At 43.3% G+C, this 19,169-nt stretch overlaps 1 protein-coding gene across 2 annotated transcripts in view; it reads left to right on the plus strand.

Moving 5' to 3' along the window:
- The window catches only part of NOL4L (nucleolar protein 4 like), a 223,512-nt gene that overhangs the window by 120,199 nt on the left and 84,144 nt on the right, over positions 1 to 19,169 (plus strand). The window contains exon 1 of one of the 2 annotated variants that reach the window (XM_056811958.1): positions 13,480 to 13,758. The exons of the other annotated variant lie outside the window; for it this stretch is intronic. The gene's annotated coding sequence lies outside the window, so the exon portion shown is untranslated. Of the gene's footprint in view, positions 1 to 13,479; positions 13,759 to 19,169 lie in introns of those variants that run through there. 2 annotated transcript variants of the gene reach the window in all.

A 19,169-nucleotide genomic window follows, 5' to 3' on the forward strand; every position in this document is an offset into this window, starting at 1 on the left:
CATACTTACTAGTTGTGTGACCCTGGACAAGTCATTTCACCTCCTATTCATCTCAGTTTCCTCATCTATAAAATGAGGATGATGATAGGGCCTACCTCCCAGGTTCTTTCATAGATCTAAATCGTGTTAACCTCACATCATTTATTTAGAGTTAGAAAGAGAATAAAAAGTGTCACAGTGGAAGTCGTCTTAGCTGTCATAGTTCAAACCCCTCATTTAATGAATGAGAAAGCTGAGCCCAAACAGGGCATGTATTGTCATTATTTGGGGGTTGGGGGGGAGAGAACATAGTGATTTTGTTGATAGGGATACCTTGAACCAGAGTGGTGTTAGCCTGCACAGAGAAACCAGACGAGAAGGCCCTAGGTGGGAATGTTTTACCTGTTTTAAGGGAGAAAACAGAAGTGAAGGCCCCAAATTCTTTCCTAGTCCTTCAGAAAAGATGGGAAGAGATTCTCAGAGAGTCTCTCAAGCTCAGACAGTAAAATGGTGCCACAAAGCACCATGGGAAACTTTATTCCCTTATGACTCCAAGCCCATGTGAGATTTAGCAAGAATAGAAGCTTTATTACAGAAGCTGCATCAGGAGGCGATAGCTCTATAGAACCCAGATTTGATTCATCTCTACAAAGCAACAAATATTTATTAAGCTCCTACTGTGTGATGATTTCTCTGTTGGACAGAGGACAAAAGACATGGATGCAAAGAATTAGAATGTGTTAAATGTGTAAGAAAGCTTGACTTACAGTCAAGGGAGAATGAGGAAGACTCAATGAGAGGATCTTGAAGAATGTGGGTAGGGATTTCAGGCTTTAGCAGGTAGAAATGGAGATAGGTGGGGTCCATTCCTGGAGCAAGGGAAGTAAACTCAAGCATGAAGATGGAGGGTGGCAGGAGGTTTAGATCTGGAGATGGTGAGAACTCAAATTCTGACCATCCAACTTAAAGGTTGCTCTGACGGAAAAGCCAAATAAAAATGAGAAATGGTACTTATCTTGAAGTCAGAAGACCTGTGCTCTAACAGTTTATTGCCTGTGTGATTCTGGGCAAGATAATAGGATGATTGGACTTACCTTTAGAGCTAGAAAGGACCTTAAAGGCCATCTAATCCAGCTTCCCCATTTGTTTAAGGTCACATAGGTAAGTAACAGAGATGAGATAATGTCCCTGAGCCTCAGTCTCTTCATCTGTAAAATAGTGATAATAACTCTCATTCCTTTTGCACTTTAAAATTTATAAAACATTTTCCCCACAACACCCAATTTAAGATAAGGAACACACAAATTATATAATGATTAGACTACCAAAAGCCATAACTAGGAATATCATCACCTAAGGAAAAAATTTAAAAAGGGGACAGCCCAGAGAGAACAGAACTCAGGATAGGATGGAGGCACCTTTTATTTTTTTTTTTTTGGCACCTTTTATAACTGTGGAGATTTCTGGATTTGGAGGTAAAGTAGATCCCAGTGATGGGACCCTACAGAAGGAAGGTAGCCCTTAAGGCAGTAGTACTCTATACCACTCTCCTAATTCCCCTTTCCATGCCAGCACCTTTGGGCAATGTCCCATTCATCTCATGCTAGTTACAGCTTTGATAATGGCTTTGATGGTACCTCACTAGTACTTTTGCAGATGTGAGTTATTTTTACAAACTAGCCATTGTTCAGATTTCTCATCATTTGGACCTCCCAATTATGGAAGTTGAGTTCTTCCATGGAACCCATTCATTGAGATGTCAGTGATAGGAATTCAGTTACTTCAGCTCTCAGCCTGGATCTTGAACCAAATGTGAATTGGACCATTTGTTCTTTCCTCATCAAACCTGGGCCCTTTGCAATAGTGTCTTCCTGTCCATGGACTGTGGTTTCAGGGAGGGCTCAGCTCTCTCTTTAGTAATCCAGGTCCCAGTCTCCCCAAAGACTCTGTAAAGGACAAGCTCTTAACTCAAAACACCAGGTGGACCGCCTTGGATCTGGAGGAGGAGCAGCAGTCTTGGGAGATCTGATACCACTCAGTCTGAGGTTTTGTAACCAAATCTAAATGATGCAGGAGGATTTCAGACTGTTTCAGCAGCTGATGTCTGGAGATCAATTAGAGATAATGGCTTCTGGTGGACATGAAGGAGCATGTCCGATCTTTTGACTGGCTGTGATTGTACTTCCTTCATTAATGTGCATTTTTTTCTTTAGAGGATGGGAGAGCCCAGGGCTGTATTGTGTATTTGCACGGGTGTCTCATCCTAATTCCTCTCTGTTTAGCTCAAGTGTAGCTTGGATTTGGTTGCTCCAACAGAGACCCATTCAGGCTCAAGAGGTAGAGGCGTGTTTTGGAGTTGTGTGTAGAATCTGCCACTCACAATAGACAAGTCTGCCTGGAGCCACAGTTCCCCTCGCCCAGGATTATGAGTGCTTCCAAATAAGCTCCTCATATCCCTTTCTTTAACAATGGAGAGCAGAGACCCTCCCCCATGCAATTTCCACCTCAAATGTCCCACTGGGCAATCAAAGTCCCCAGCTCAGATACTCCTGGAGGACCTTTCCTGATCCTTCTCTGTTCCCCGGATGCCCCCCCTCTTCCCCCACCCCCAAGTCTCTCTCTGACCTCCAGAAGCATTGTGTATGTTCCTCTGCTGTGTATTATCAGGTCCTATTTTCTTTCATAATTATTTGTGTGTATATGTTCTATCACAAATGTGAACTCACTGTCTTGCTCATTTTTGTATCTCACCTAAGACTGAGCATTTTTTATCTTTAAAAAAATTTTTGGTCCAGACCTGTCATTTCAGTGTTGTAAGAAAAGAGTTCTTGGTGTAGAAACTCCCTCCTTTGGTGCAGATCTGCACCATAATCTAGGGTCTTAAAAACAACAACGACCCTTACCTTCTGTCAAGGTCAAGGGTTAGGCAATCAAGGATAAGTGACTTCCCCAGGGTCACACAGCTAGGAAGTATCTTGAGGCCAAATTTGAACCCAGGTCCCCTGAACTCTAGGCCTGGAGCTCTATCCACTGAGCCACCCAGCTGCCCCTTGTTGTCTTCAAACACCCCACACAAATCCATTACTCCAACCCAGAAGTTAATCTCACCATCCACATAATACACACTGAGCTGTTCTGCCCAGTCACCTCTGCTTACCTTGCTTCTCCTACCTATGTTTTTAGTCCTTATTCTGCTAGTTACTCTGTGACCTTAGGCAAGTTACTCCTCCTTCTCTGGACCTGTTTCCTCTTCCAAAAAATAAGAGGTTTCAGAGAAGGCTCATTTCAGCCCTTCTATTTTATGTCAGGGAAAGAACCCGGCCCCAGAGTCAGGGGCACCCAGGTTCAACCAGGTTTGAATCCTGCCTCATCACTTAGCTTTGTGACCCTCGGCAAGTCAGGTAACTGTGCTTGCTATCTAGCTGCTTCTATTTATGGTCTTTAAGAAAAACTTGGAATGTTGAGTTTAAGGAAAACTCACAGCCACAAGACAGAACTTGGACAGAAGCCTTGCTGACTCCCAATACCAGCCTTCTCTCCTCTATACTGAAGGGCTTCTTGGGGTCAATATTAGGTGCTTCATGAATGTGGAAAAGGTGATAGGCTGTTAGTCTCAGTTAAAATACCTTCTGGAACCAATTCTGCCCCGAGTTAACTGTATCTTTGACTTACTTTAGCCTTCCATTTTCTCCTCTTTTTGTACCATGTGGGGGTGCCACCAGGGATACTAAATGGCTTCATGGTCCCATCCAGCTCTGACATTATCCGTTCATTGTTCCAAAGTCCTTCTCCACTCCAGTATTCAATGTTCTAACATTCTTTGTTCTATGAGGAGAGGAGATGGGGAGGTGGATGGGGAGGCTGCACTTCTGCCTTTGGCTCAAGCTGTCCCTGGGTCAATCACTTCACTCATATCCTTCAGGTTCCTCATTTATATAATGGAAAAGCCATGGCTGCTTCTTACCATCATGATGACTAAGGCAGCATACCCAGAATGTGAGCACCCTAAAGCCTGATGTATAGAATAGGAAAGCTAAAAGGGACCTCAGAATGAATAATTGGGTAGGTAGCATGGCGTAGCAGATAGAGAACGGGCCTCAAAGATGAAAGGCCAGGGTTCAAGGATTTGGACACAGATTGGTTGTGGGATCTTGGGTGCACTCTTGACCTCTGAGTGCCCCCCTAAAACTCTTAGGATTGTTAAATTATAGAACAGTTGCCCATATGCATCAGGAGAGGGGAGTTCCTTACTAGGCATCCCTATGTTAAAGAAATCACAGGTTCAGGGAAAACAATTTTTTTTTAGGCATCAATATAAAGCACTTCAAGGTTTAAAAAGCATTTTTCAGATACTTTATTTGAGCCTTACAATCATACGATAAGGAAGGTGTAAGAGTTATCATTATTTCCATTTTAAAGATGAAAAAACTGAGCCTGTGGGAGGTCACCTGACTTGCCTGTGGCCACAAAGCTAAGTGAAACCTGGATGAAACTGAATTGCTTTTAACTCTGGGCCAATTTTCTTTCCTCAGTGTAAAATAGAAGGGCTGGAATGGGCTTTATCCCAAACTTCTTAATTTATCAAGGGGGAAACAGGTCCACAGAAGGAGGTGTAACTTGCCTAAGATCACACAGTAAACAGCAGATCAAGGACTAAAAATATAGGCAGGAGAAGCAAGGTGAGCAGAGGTGATTTGGAGGAAAAGCTCAGAGTGAATTCTGTGGGCAGTGAGATGAACTTCTGGATTATTGGAGTAATGGGTTTGTGTGGGGTATTTGAAGACAATAAGGGGCAGTTAGGTGACTCAGTGAATGGAGTTCTAGGCCTAGAGTTCAGAAGACCTGGGTTCAAATTTGGCCTCAGATACTTCCTAGTTGTGTGACCCTGGGGAAGTCACTTAACTTTGATTGCCTAGTCCTTGCCCTTCTATCTCAGAACTGATACTAACACAGAAGATAAGGGATTTTAAAAAGGAAGATGACAGTAAGGATAGTTTATGGAGAATTGGTGGAAAGCAATAATTACCTGCCAGGCCAAGTACTTAGCCAGTCCTCTATCTCATCCATAGTAAGGAATAACATTTGTGAAAGATTAATTTAGTGTTCAAAAACATTCCAAAAAGTATAGCTGATTTTGTTTTTTTTTTCCTAATTAGAAAATATATTTACAATATGTAAGATTCTCTAAATGTTATATGGCTCTAGCAATTGATAGCTGTCAGAAGTCTTGTCAACATGACCGAATCTTTCTGAACCTCAATTTCTTCACCTTTTAAGTGAGGATTAATAACACTTGTACCACCTAATTTGCAGAATTATAATCAGGAAAGCAGCTTATAAACTTTAAGATTTAGTAGAAATGTGAGCGTCTACTATTATTGCATGCATGCACACACAGAGCTATCCTTTCCATGTTGCAGGGCTTAGGGGTGCAGTCCCCCCCCCTCCCCACCCCATCTGGAAAGTCCATGTAACATTTTTTTGGCCCTCCCTTCATACTAAAGAAGAAATATAAATTTTTTTCTTTTTCTTTTATGGGGTGTTTATAGTACCTTGTAAATTTTGGGTTAAGAATACATTTCTGAGATTCCAAATTTTTTCTGCATCATCTGCTGACCTTTGCATGTTGTCTCCAGCTTCTGAAAAACTCTCCAAAAATTCCTATTTAATTTCTTATGCTGATGCATGATATATTGAAACTGTGATAGGGAAAGTCATGATACAGAAGGGATACCTGCATATATATATATATATATATATATATATACATATATACATAGGTGTGTGTATATATATATACATATTATGTATAAGCACACACAGAAATAACAGTCAAGGTCACCTGCTCCCTGGAAGAGCAAAGAGCCCAACCACAGTTTTGTGGCTAGGAGTTAATCTTACTTGTGCCCTCTGCAGACTGGCAGAAGACAACTCAAGACCTTGACAAGTAGGATTCACTGGGAGCCATTAATATATCTACCATGTAAACAACTTGGGAAAATGTCAAACCCAAAGAGAAAATATGTCAACTCTGTGGAGAGCAGTCAACCTCATAAAGTCTCAGCACCATAATGGCCCTCAGAGGTTATTTGGCCCAATCTGGACCTGACCTCCTCTAAGTATCTCCTGTAAGTATTTATTTGATCTTGACTTAAAGGCCTCTGGTGATGGGGAACTCACAACCTTCAGAGGCAGCCCATTCTACTCTTGGGCATCTCTAATTATTAGAAATTAACAATGATCAAATGAGAGGGAGGGGGACAGTGAAGGGAGACAAGGCACCAAACCCCTGGGGATTGATATGGAGTGTAATTAAGTACCAAAATCCAAGTTGATGCAATTGTAGTGTAACCAGAGAAGAGATGACTAATTGAGTAGGATCGATAGAAAGGAAAAAGGGAACTAATGATCAGAATCATGGTAAAACTGGACAGATTCCTTATAGGCCAATCATTGATGAGTTGTTCCAAAATAAGGTTGTTTATTATCTCCTTTTAGAAAGAAGGAATGACTTGGTGGTCATACTGTCACAAAAGACCTTAAAGCAATTCCATTTTAAGGTCCTGAATAATGATATTTTTTACACTCATTGCAAATAAGGAATTATTTTTTATTGAATTTTTTATAATCATCAAAAATTTTGAGTTTTATCCATCTGATTTACTCCCCTACCCCCAGGCACATTGAGAAAGAAAGAAAAAACAAATTCTGTTACATTTAGAGTCAAGAAAAACAAATCCCTTGATCATACATGTCCAAAAGAAATCTGTCTCATTCTACTCCCTGAATCACTTCTCTATCAGTAGATGGGTAGTATGTTTTATCATGAGTCCTCTAGAATTATGGATGATATTTATCCTGATCTGAATTCCTAAGCCTTTCAGAGTTGAATGTATTTACAATATATTTATTATATAAATTGTTCCCTTGATTCTGCTCATGTCTTTCGTTCTACATCAGTTTATACAAGGCTTTCCAAGTTTCTCTGAAAGTCTCCTTCATAAAGGTCTTATAGCCCAAGAGAATTTCATCACATTCCCCCAATTGCTGGGCATCCCTCAGTTTCCATTTTGAAAAGAAGAAACGAAGGTGAGATAGTGTAAAGAATTTCATTAAAATGTGAGGATCAAAAAAAAGAAGAGGGCCTGGTTATATAGCAAGAGTAATGAATGGACAGTTGATGGACAGTCTACATGTTGGCATCCTTAAAATTCTAAGAGACTGTGAGGAAGAAATAGCACTCTGGTTTGACCCTCTGGCAAACTTCTGGAAGGACATGGACAAGAGTTACCCAAGATGCACAGGCACAGATGGATTTAGATCTCTGTTTGAAGGAAATACAAGGGATCATAGAGCCACTGGAGTACTGCTGATGGTTTTTTTGGTTGTTGTTGTTGTTTTTAACAAATAGGCTGCCTTACAGGGATTTGAAACCTACTATGGTATAATCATTATATTAAGCAGTCACTCAAGACATATTGTATTTGAATGATCCTAATCCAATTTGTCTTTTAAAAATTATTTTGCTAACTCTCAATATATAATTTGTTTCCTTTGCAGTTTTATAGGTTTTATTTTATTCACTTAAAATAAAACATATGTTTTTATTCATTTAAAAACATTACTCTGAGAAGGTGTCACCAAACTGCTAACTGGAGTAGTCCATGAAACAAAAAAGTTTAGGAACCCCTGTTCTAGTCAATCAATTCATTTCCACAAACTTGTACTGAGTACCCACTGGGTGTAAAGTACTGTGCTAAGTGGAAGGATATACTTTTTAAATAAGATATTAGCCCTCCTTCCCAAAGCTTATATTCTGGGGATGGGGTGGTATGTTAGGGTTTAACTAGATCACAGAGTCATCTAATCCTTGTGTATAGAAGGAGAAAATGAATCCCAGAGAGGCCAAGTTCCTTATGAAAGGTTGCACAGTGATGGAGAAGCATGTATTGGAACCTAGTGCTCCTGACTGAGTTCAAAGTTTTTTGTACCACTCTAAGCTTCCTGGAATTTCATTCTGGCTTCTGTCACTGGCTTCCCTTTGTCTTTTATTTTCCTCTGGTCCTCCAGTCTACAAAATGATTGTGCCACCCTCTGCCTAGCTCATGTGGATAACAGGAGGACACATTTGTTTTATTCTATTTTTTTTCATATATTTCTTTTAAAGTGGAAAGTAGATATCCTAAGCAGAAAAAATTAATGAGAAAAGTAGGAAATGATAGGTTTAGAACTTTATAGGACATTAGTTTAGTTCCCTCATTTTACATATGAGGAAATAGATGGGTGGAGAGGAAAAAATTTACTTGCCAAAGGTTATACAAATAGTCAGTAGAAAGCTCATCATTCAAACCCGGGTCCTTGGACTCTGAATCTTTTGTACCATACCACACAGTCTCCTGGTTGGCAAACACCTATTGCTAGCATCTCATTTCTAGAAGTTAATCTTTTCGTTATTATGAGACTCTATTCTACTTGGTTCCAATAATAAACCTTTTGTTCACTGGCTTTTGCATCAAAACCCCTACTATGTGTAGTGACCCCAGGTATTAAGAGACCACAGAGTATGTCCCCCTCTGAGTATTAGGATCCTTTGATGGCAGGGGAAGCCACCTATCAAACATCAGGCTGGGAGAGGAACTGAGACCTGGAGTGCCATGAATTGTTGAGATGATTGCTGTAGTGACCTGATTGGGTATTGCAACTCAAACCACTGACTCATTGTGTCCTCTTAAACAAATCCCTTCCCCTCTGTGAGCCCCAGGTTTCTCTTCTTTCAAAGGAGGGAGTTGGACTAGCTGATCTCCAAGGTCCCTTTGAGATTTGGCTCTCTGGGATTCTGTGTGAATATCAGGAAAGGGAAATTGTTTTCAGATTTACAAGGTGCTAATGAGTAAGGCAATAAAACACTTTTTCAAAAAGACCGGTGACTTCTATATTGCCTTTGGTCCTCTGTGTTAATGTGGTGTTGTTACCTTTTCATTATTTTAATGGTGAATTGTGGTCTGTGGGTATTGCACTTCCAATTTGGACCTATAGAGGGGGCGGTTTTTTGGTTTGTTTGTTTTTTAAATGTAGAAACCATGAATTGTTAACAATGCAAACTTTTCAAGCATAAGAAAGAGCTTTTCACAGAGCTAGAGACCCAGGTGAAAATGACCAACCACCCTGGTCTTTTTCCGTTTTTCCTTAGGTAATTCTGGTGCAAATGTGTAGCTACTTCTCAAAGCCAAGTTAGTAGTCAATGAGCATTTCTAGTATTAGAAACCAGAGAGTAAAGGCAGCTACTGTGGCTTGAGAGCCAGGCTTGGAGATGAGAGTTCCAGGGTTTAAATGTGGCCTTAAATACTTTCCAGCTCTGTGTCCCTGGCCAAGTCACTTAACTTCAATTGCCTAGTTCTTACCATTCTTCTACCAATACAAATGTCAGTTCTAAGACAGAAGGCAAGGGTTTAAGAAAGGGGGAGAAAACAACAGATCATTGAAGAGGGATAGTGGAAATGATCTTGGCCCGCCCCCTTATTTTTCAGAAGAGAAAATTGAGGATGCAAAAGGGGAAGTAACTCATGCAGGTTTATGCATAAAATTCCCAGCAGAACTGTCACTAGAACCTACAACTCTTGGCTCCATGCTACTTCAGCTATATCACACTGTTCTCACCAAAGGTCTGTTGTCTTGGGGAAGAGGCGGGTGAGGTGGGATGGAGGTATATCTATTTGAAAAGGGTGGCCCTGAATTAGGGAAGAAAAGGGAAATTCTTTGATTCAGATTAAGACTAGAAACTTTTGGAGATGCCCCTAAGCCTCTCATAGCATATTCATAAATACTGATTACAAGGTAGAGGGTCAATTTTTGAAATCTTCTTGGTGATAAATGACATCACTGTTGACCAGAGAGAAGGTCAAGTTGCAATTCTGCTATCCGTCTCAGCATAGCCTCTTAAGCTGGGATACTGTCCATTTGCTTTGTTCTGAGCTTGAGCTACCTCTAGCTACAGTATATATACGTGGAGGGGTAGAAGGGTGGTGCAGAATTTCTACCTTTAATACTAACCCACATTGGATTTTTGGTAACTTTGGGATATATTTTTGGCTTTTCAATGTGGATTCTACATTGTTTTAATTGTACCTTCTGTTTAAATTGTTTGATTCAACAAACACTTCTTAAATGCCTTCCATGTATAGAACACTGTGCTTAAAGAAATAGAAAGAATGATAAACCAAGCATTTATTAAACATTTAACAATGTGCCAGGCACTGTGTATGGTAAGTGCTGGGGGATGCAAATACAAGAATGAAGACAGCTTTCAAGGAACTTCTATTCAAATCAGAGAAGGGGTATATTGGAGAGGGAATTATGCTACTGGGGACATTGAAGAGATATTGGCCAAGTGATGCAGAAAGCTCACTTGTCATAGCTGAGGGGACTCAGAATCAGGGTATAGCCCTTGTCCTCAAGGAGCTAGCAATTTATTGAGGGGTATCAAACACACATACAGAACTCCAATTCACAATAGAGCATCACCTAGTAAAAAAGATTACTAGAATTGTTATCTAAATTATTTGGATTAAAATTCCACCTCTGCCACTTCCCCAGGTGACTATGGGCAAGTCTTTCTCTCTGAGCCTGTTTCCCCTTTAAAATGGGTATATTACTCACATTACCTACCTGAGAGGATAGCTGTGAGGGTAATTGTTTTGTAAAGTGTCATAGAAAATTGAGCTGCTTTATTATGACAAGCAATCCAAACCAAATGTTATTCAGGTCTTTGTGACCTCTATGGAGTCTATGGACAACTATGTGTGTGTGTGTTTGAGAGGTGGATAAACCAGGAATCAGGGAAGACTTCATGGATGAGGGGGCTTTTGAACTGGGCCTTGAAGGAGAGGTGTTTGGAAATCCTTACAGTACAGTGTTTCCATTTTATAGCATTACTTTTATCATATTGTTCAGTTTATCCAGGGACACTGGCTCTGATTGGACAGCACTGCTCGCATTTTGGGGATTACCATGTTTCTGGATGGCATGTGTCTTTTTCTTTCTTTCTGATACTGTATCTCCTTGGACAAAGTGTGCTCCCTTCTAGAATATTAGTATTTATATAGCACTACTAAGCACAGGATATTTGACAATTGTAGGATGTGTTAAAGAAAGAATAAAACACTTTCTTTGAAAAGTTGGAAAAGGTACAATGTATATAGTCCTCGACCAACACACACTGGGGACAGAATAAATGATGGATCCATACTGGAGAGGCAGGCAGTGTAGAAGAAGAAAGATCTAGGGATTTTTTTTTGTCTTTAGCTTTATTAATAAATACTTGTTTACTAACTAACAGAATCAAGCAGACCTGGATTTAAATCTTAACTCCTCCAACCTTTACTATATTTTAGAACTTGAGCAATGTAACTTAATTTCTCAGTGTCTCAGTTTCTTCATTGGGGGGGGGGAGGGCAGAATTAACCTCTTTATTTTTTAATTTAAAAGATTGGGTTGTTTTTTTCCCCCACTCATCTCTGAACCTGTTTCCTTATCTGTAAAGTGAAGGGAATAGTCTAGGTAAATCCTAAGATCCCTTTAGACCAAACATTCTGTTTTAAGTTTCCCTCCCACTATGGACATTCTACCCAACTTTCCTCTTGGGCAGCTCCCTACACCAATGAAATCACAGGTCTGGTTTGCTGTTGTTTTCAGGCTCTTTTCAGCTCTGACATTCCATGTTCTATGGTTTATGGTACCTTCTAGGTTTAAATCCTATAAAACCTAGAATATTACATCTGTCTTCCCCCAAAATATAATAAGGAAAACAGCATTGTATTGTGGAAAAGAGCCCTGGGTTTAATAGTAAAGGACAGATTTGAATCCTAATTGTTATTCTCTACCTATGTGACCTTGGAATTTTATTCAGTTTACCACATTGGGCCCAGGTGCCTTTCCCTACAAAATTCGGGGGTTAATAGGACCTAGAGAGCCTTTAAAGTACCTTCTTGTTCTAAAGCCTCTGAACTGGGCGAATGCTTTGTAAACCTTAAAGGACTATATGAATGGGAGTTGTTATTACAATGGGAGTTGGTGTTAGCTGTTGTAAAAACAGGTGAGTTACTGCTTTCATGCAGAGTCGGATCCACATTGGGGGGAGCGAGGGCGAGAAAGGATAGCTGAGAAACAGTGTGAAGTTGCGTGGTTGAAAAGAGACAAAGGAAAGAAGAGGAAAGAGGAAAGATTGTGTGACAGGGAGAGAGTGGGAGGGGTTAGGAGAGGAGAGGAGAGGAGGACAGTGGGGTAGGCTGTGTGGAGTCTATAGAAGCCAGGAGAGGAGGAGTCAGGGCAGGGCAGCTTCGAGATGGATGGGGCAGGGCGACCGATTGGGGTACGGTTGAACACTCACCTGTCTAGTTTTCAAAGTCCAGTATCATGCATGTCCAAGTGGTAGAGTGAGCTCTCTTTGGGTGTTTGTGAAATGTGTGTCTGTGAAACACGGAGATGAGACCACTAACCAAGCAATACACACACGGGGGAATCTCCCCTTACTGCCCTTTGATAAAAATGCCGAGGTTCTCTTAGGGGCATGCTTCAGGGTTCAGGACAGGCTGGCTCGGTCTGGTTCTGTCTGAAGCTGTCGTAGGCTATCTTGCTATTTACAGAAAGGGTGCTGACTGTCCCTTAGATTTGGGGTGCTATCTACTCCTACAAGATTCCCTGACCCTTTTCCCTCCATGAAACAGTGTCTACACAGCCCTCACTCCTTACTGTGTGGGCTCCCTGGATGTAGTAACTGACCACTGGAGCCTGTATCCGTTGAGGGGCCCAGTTTATCTTTGCTCCTCCTCGTCGTATCTTCATGGAAACATTTTCCATTTAAAGGCTCTCCTGCTAATCACTGCTCTCTCGATGCTCAGGGCTTCTTTCTATTCATTTCCCCCTACCTGGTTATTATTTCTCCTATCCTTCTCTACCTCCTCTTCTCTTCCTTCCTCTCATAGTTCCCCCTCCCCTCAGTATCTTCAGTCCTATCGGCCCCTCCTCGCTTCACCCTCCCGGCACTGCTCCCCTCTTTCTAGTGCTTGGGACCTCCCTCCATCCACGCCACGCCTCCTTCTTAATGCACCCCCCTCTTTTCCCCCGTCCCACCCCCGCCTCTGTGCATCCTCCCGGTTCCATACCAACCCCCTTAATGCACCCCCCCCCCCACCTCCCAGGCTCTTTCCCGTGCCTGGGACCTCCCTCCACCTAAGCCCCGCCCCGTGCACCCTCCCTGTGCCTAGGACCTCCCACTGCCTGTGCCCCGCCCCCCTCAATGCACAGCCCCCCCAACCCCCCCTACACTCTTCCCCCATCCCCGTGCCGAGCATCTCCCCCCGCCCCTCCTGACTGCACTTCCCCCTCCCCGTGCCCCGGACCTCTTCTCCCCGTGCCCCGCCCCCACTTCGTGCACCCTGCCCCCCCTCGCCCCGTGCCTGGCCCCTCCCCCCGGTGCCCGGTGGCCCCCCCCTTCCCTGGCCGGCCCCGGCGCCGCTCGCACTGGGCCCTCCTCGCCCCCGCCCCCCGGGCCGGGCAGTGACGCGCCGCGGCGGTGCCAGCCCCTCTCCCCGGGCGGCAGCAGCAGCAGTAGCAGCAGCAGCAGCAGCAGCAGCAGCAGCTGTGGGGCTGTCACCGCGGCTCACTCTCCGCAGCCGCCGCCGTCGCCTGCTCCTCCTTCTCCTCCTCGCCCGGCCTGGGCCCCCTCCCCCGTTCACTCTCCCTCCCTCCCCCCCATCCACCGCCGCCGCTGCCGCCGCCCAGGTACGGAGCCCAGCCCCCCCCCCCCAGTCCCCGCCCCGCGGCCCCCCGAGCCCTGTCGGCCCCGGCCGTTGAGCTGCGGTTGGGGGGGGGTCTTCGGGAGGGGGTGGGGTGGGGGTGACACTAGGGGTCCCAGGGAGGAGGACGATGACGATGGAGGGGAGGGCTTCCTGCTCCAGGAGGGGAGGAAAGAAGGGGAGGAGGTGGCTGCGCTTTACCTTCACACACACACACACACACACACACCCCATCTCCGGACTGTGTGTGTATGTGTATATGTGTATGGGGGAGAGGACTGGGCTCCGCCACGCGGGGGGGTGGGCCAGGGACCCGGACCCCCGGGTGACCAGTTCCTCAGGTCTGGGCAGAGTCGACGCTCGGACTGGAATGTGTTGCTTGTGTAGTAGATAGCTGGGAGGGAAGCGGAGGGAAAGTGGGAGTGTGTACCCCTGTTTAAAGAGTGTTGTGGGGCTCGTGGTGTGTGTATACACACACAAGCGGAGCTAAGGGTCCATGCCGCGTCGGAGATGGAGAGTGAGTGGGAAGGAGTGGAGTGGGGAAGGCTGCGATCGTGCGCACAGTAGAGGTATTGTAAGGAGAACACTTTTTGTAGGGGACTAGTGGACTAGTACTCTGTCGGCGCTTAGAGAGTTAAGGACTGTTCGGAGATTGTGGAAGGTGTTTGAAGAGAGGGTGGATGCACCGGGAGCTGGGAGGCCACTCCAGGTCTGCCTCTGTGTGAGGGGAAGTGGCTGCTGGTGGGGGATGGAAGGAGTGAGTGGCTGCCTGGAGCGGGGCGGAGGAAGCTCTGAGAGGGACTTGGGTGTCCCCTAGCCAAGGAGTTGAGGTGGTGTTTGGGGAGTTCTTCTTGTCCAGCATGGGGCTGCTTTAACCCTGAGACCTCCCTGCCTGCCCACCCGCCCAGTTCAGGTGAACTAAAGCTAAGAGAACCTGTTATGGTACTCACTGGTGGGTGGTGACTTGATGGGCAGATGTCTGCCCGTTTGTTTCCTAAATTAAAAGGGTCTCGGTATTGGGGGGGAGAAATCGGGTTGTTAAAGAACTGAGGGGGGGCGTGGCAGTGCGGAGGTTTTGCCTCTCTGGGGGAATGGAAATTGCTGGAATTGGAAGAATTGTAAGATGGGTTCTTAAGGTGGATTTACACCTCCAGGGCTGGAAGCCTTCTCCATCGGAAAAAAAAATCCCATCCACATTTTGATTCCAGCTGCTGCTGTTCAAAACTGAGACCCCAAGAGCTGCAGCTGCAGCTCCTCAGACCATCTCCTACCCCTCTGGAGCTGGGCTTCCAGGGGAAGTTCTCATTAAGCCTCTCTAATTAGCATTATTCCTGGAGAAAGGTTAAGGTTAGATCGTCCTTTTCCTTATCAAGAGCACCTCCCCCTCCCCTCCCCTCTCCTCTTCCCTCCTCTCCTTTTCCCTTCCTTCCTCCTTTCACTCCTCCTCCCTAAGTGCACAAAAGCACAAAAAATAAGTGTGAGGAGGAACAGATCAATGAAGGAGCCACAAACCCATTAATTCAAATGGAACCTTTTTTTTCTAAAACATTGATTTTTCTTTCTGTCTGTGTTCAGGGGAGATTAATAACCTCCTGATTTCACCTGAAATGGTGTTTGGACTCTGTGATTTCCTCCATTTCTGGTGGAGGATTGTTCTTGAAATAGCATCTCCCTGGGGGTAATATCCTGATTATTCCAGATTCACAAGGAACCCCCCTGTGCCCTAGCAGCAGGATAGGTGTTTGTAAATCCTGGACAGCTGGGATATAAGATTTGAGGAAGGCTGTGTGGGTAGCCTCTCTTGATTTCCATATATTTCAATGATTATGGAATGATTATTTACATGAGCTGTATATAGGACATCTTACCTTTTCCACTTATGGCCCTGTGACCTTAGACAAGTCATTTCCCTTTTGTGGACCTCATTGTAAAATAAAGAGGTTCTGCTAAAGGGTCTCTAAGTCCCCATCTCTGTCCTGTCTTTCTACAGTTCTTTAATGCATCATGCTGGTGTTTCATTGGTCAATGAGTGGAACCCACCTATGTAAATAATGGTTTAAATGATTCACTGTTGTTTTAAGCCTCCAGTACTGTTTTTTCTTGATTTGAAAGCCATCAAACTGAAAAGTTTCTTCCTTGGATAATATCAAACCCTTGTCTTACTCTTGGTTCATTTGGACTTCCTTGAATATCTTCAAATAGTTTAAGGGCTGTTTGTTAGAAGGATGTGTTATTGTTATCAATAACAGCTCATGAATGGTTGCTTAAAGAACGTGGATGGGCAGAAAAGAGGTAGGCTAGTCTCATCTCAAAGAAGAGAGACAACAGATGGGCAGCTCAAGTGTTCATTGGCAGACTTGAGAATAAGAGGAAAGCCTTTATTGTATTGGGTAAATCCTCTGTGGAAGCTTCAGGAGAAAACAGGGATAAGAATTATATAGAAGGCATGGCATGTGAGTGCGGCTCAACTGAAGGGACTGAGGATGCATTTAGAAAAGAAGTCCTAGGGTCAGGAATGAGGACCTATCTTGTGGAAGGGGGATTAGATTTGTTTTCCTTGGATCTAGATAGCTGTACTACATGCAATGGTTAAAAGAAGTAAAGAGGCAGATTTAAGGTCAGTTAAAGAAAGACTTTCCTAATACTGATGATGGTGATTACTCTCTTCTCCAGTGCTTTTCCCTCTTGCAGAGATAACTCTGGGTCTTGTAAATCTGTGGAAGGGAGGAACATGCCCAGAAAAGACCAAGTACAAAACCATGATGGACTATATGCTTAGTTGCTGCCAGAGACTCAGCTTAGCTAAGGAAAGAGAGGCATCCCTAGAAGGTTGGCTGCCCTAGAGTATGACATCTTTTGGTTTACAATAGTTACTTGTGAAAACATCTAGTAAAACATAGAGGGATCTTGATCTCTATCATTACAAGAAGAACCCATGGCATAACGAATTAAATAATAATAAATTACATTTGTATTGTAACCCAAAGATCTATTGCAACTTCTTCACTGTTTAAAAATGGAATGATCTGTCCTGGGAGGTATTAAACACTAATGAAAGGTCTTTTAAGGGGAGGCTGGATAATACCCTTGTCAGGGGTGTTGTAGAGGTAAAATGGACTAAATGTAGCCTATCCAGATGTGAGATTCTTAAAGACTGGCTTTTGAAGAACAGTGCCTTCCAAAACAGATTTCAGGCCTCATCAATCACCCTCTGGCAATAATAGACCCAGTTGCTTGGTATGTGTGTCCTGTGGGGTCAGACGGCACTCAATTCAGCACCTCGATGTTGAACAGCGAGAGCACTGCACCCAAAGGCATTTCTCAGCATTGAAGGTTGATATCCCAGATCTCTCCCTATCCTGGGGCAGATATTAAATTTTGAGTGTGCCCTTCCTTGCTTAAGGACTTTTGGCTCCTTGATCCTCTTCCCCGAAGGCAAGATCTCCTTTCATGGGAAATCTTAGGTAGGTTAGCACCAACTCTCTTCTGAGGAAAGAAAACCTTCTGAAGACCTCATTTATTCCATAAGGGTTCACTGACCACTTCCTCACTATAGACAATCTATCCGGTCCCTGCAGACTATCTCAGTAAAGTGTTCACTGTTTTGATTCTTATGTACAAGAGAAACTCTCAACTTTAGGAATCAGGAAATCTGGGTTTAAGTCCCAGCTCCATCACTGACTTGAACAAATCACTTCCCTGCTAAGAGACTTGGTTTCCTGATCTATAAAATGTAAATGATAATACTACTTACCGGCTTCAGGTTAGTGGGAGCAAAGCCCTTTTAAATGGCTACATAAATGTGTTGTTGATCATTATTGCAATTATTAATAATAGCATGAGAGTTGGAATACTATTAATTTGTTTGCTTAGAAAACATGCAGTTTGGTTTGTAGAATTGTTCTTAACATCTTAGGTTTTTTGTTATTTTGAGTTATTATAGTAGTGTACTGTGTATGAGAAGATTGGCAGGGCATGCTTCCCAATTTAAAATGTCTAACAGGCTAGCAAGAGAAGAAGGATTAAATATCTTCTTCTTGCTGCAGGAAGATGGAGGAAGAGTAAAAATTATAAAGAGGTAATTTTTTTTTAATCAACAAGCATTTATTAAGGACCTATTGTGTACCAGTCATAGAGTTGGGCTCTAGGGATATAAAAACAAAAATAGGAAAATCTCTGTTCTCTAGGAGCTTCCAATCCATCTGGGAGAGAATAAATATATACAAAATAGATACAAGGTTTATTTGGGGAGCAAGGAAAGAGGCAATAACAGCATCAGGGAGGGCACCAAGATGGGCTTCATTGTATCTGGTTGGTTTTTAAGCTAAATCTTGAAAGAAACCAGAAAGTCTGATCAGGTCAGAGGTGAGGAGGGAGGGAGTGCATTAGGAGGAAGAACTTTTTAGTGATCAGAACTGTCCAATAACAGAGTAGGCAGTCTATGAAGTTTTGGGTTGCCAGTCACTGGAGGTGTTCAAACATTCTGAAGAGGGAATTCTCAGTTGAGTTGGGAGCTCTGAGGTCCTTTCCAACACCTAGGAGCCATATTTTTAATAGAGTGTATGTATATTTTTTGTGTGTTTGAGAAAAAGAGTGTATGTGTGAAAGAAAGAAAACATTTCAATGCATCTGCATTCTTATTGATGGGAGTGCTCTCTCTTCTGGCAGATTGTAAATTCTGAATGACTTTTTGTGTATCTATGTATTCAAAATATAATAGATGATAGATTATTTGTATGTTCTTCTGTGTTGTTCCCACATAAGTGTATGTCTGTAGGGATAGTGGTATAAAGGGGGTATGTTATCAGCAGGGCATGAAATTCCTTACTATTGCAGAAAAGATGCCCACCAACCTAGATTGTCACCAAAGAAGGCAGTTTTAGGATCTTCCAGGTCCCAATGGGCAGAAAAATGAATTTGTTCTTCTGTTTAATTAGTGCTGTACCAGATTTTGTGGGATCTGCTGCCTTCACGACCAGGATTTGAAGCCCTCTGCCTTTGATGCCGATCTGTTCCATCTTCCATTAGTCAGCCAGGCTGATGAACTGGCTGATGAGCAGAAGTGGTTAAGTTGGGGTCAAATGCGGTTCAATACCTTCTTGGCATGCTCAGAAGGCTGTGCTTAATGTTTGCTGACATGGAGACAAGGTTAAGGAGAGCTTTCTACTAGGGAATTTCTTGCAACTGGCCTAGGCTGGTAGAGACCAAGGGGAGGTGCTGTCCAGTGGTGAGAGACTGAGAAACAAAGGGAGAGACAGAAAGAGACATGGGTGGGTGGGAGGAAATCGTTCTCCTGGCCTCTATAATGAAAGGAGGGGGAACTAAGATGGTCCCTTCCCAGTTTAAATCCTGGGATGATGATGATCTTGATGTGTGGATAAAGCTGTTGCTGGGGCA

This window comes from Monodelphis domestica, chromosome 1 (genome assembly GCF_027887165.1).
Source record: "Monodelphis domestica isolate mMonDom1 chromosome 1, mMonDom1.pri, whole genome shotgun sequence".
Lineage (NCBI taxonomy): Eukaryota > Metazoa > Chordata > Mammalia > Didelphimorphia > Didelphidae > Monodelphis > Monodelphis domestica.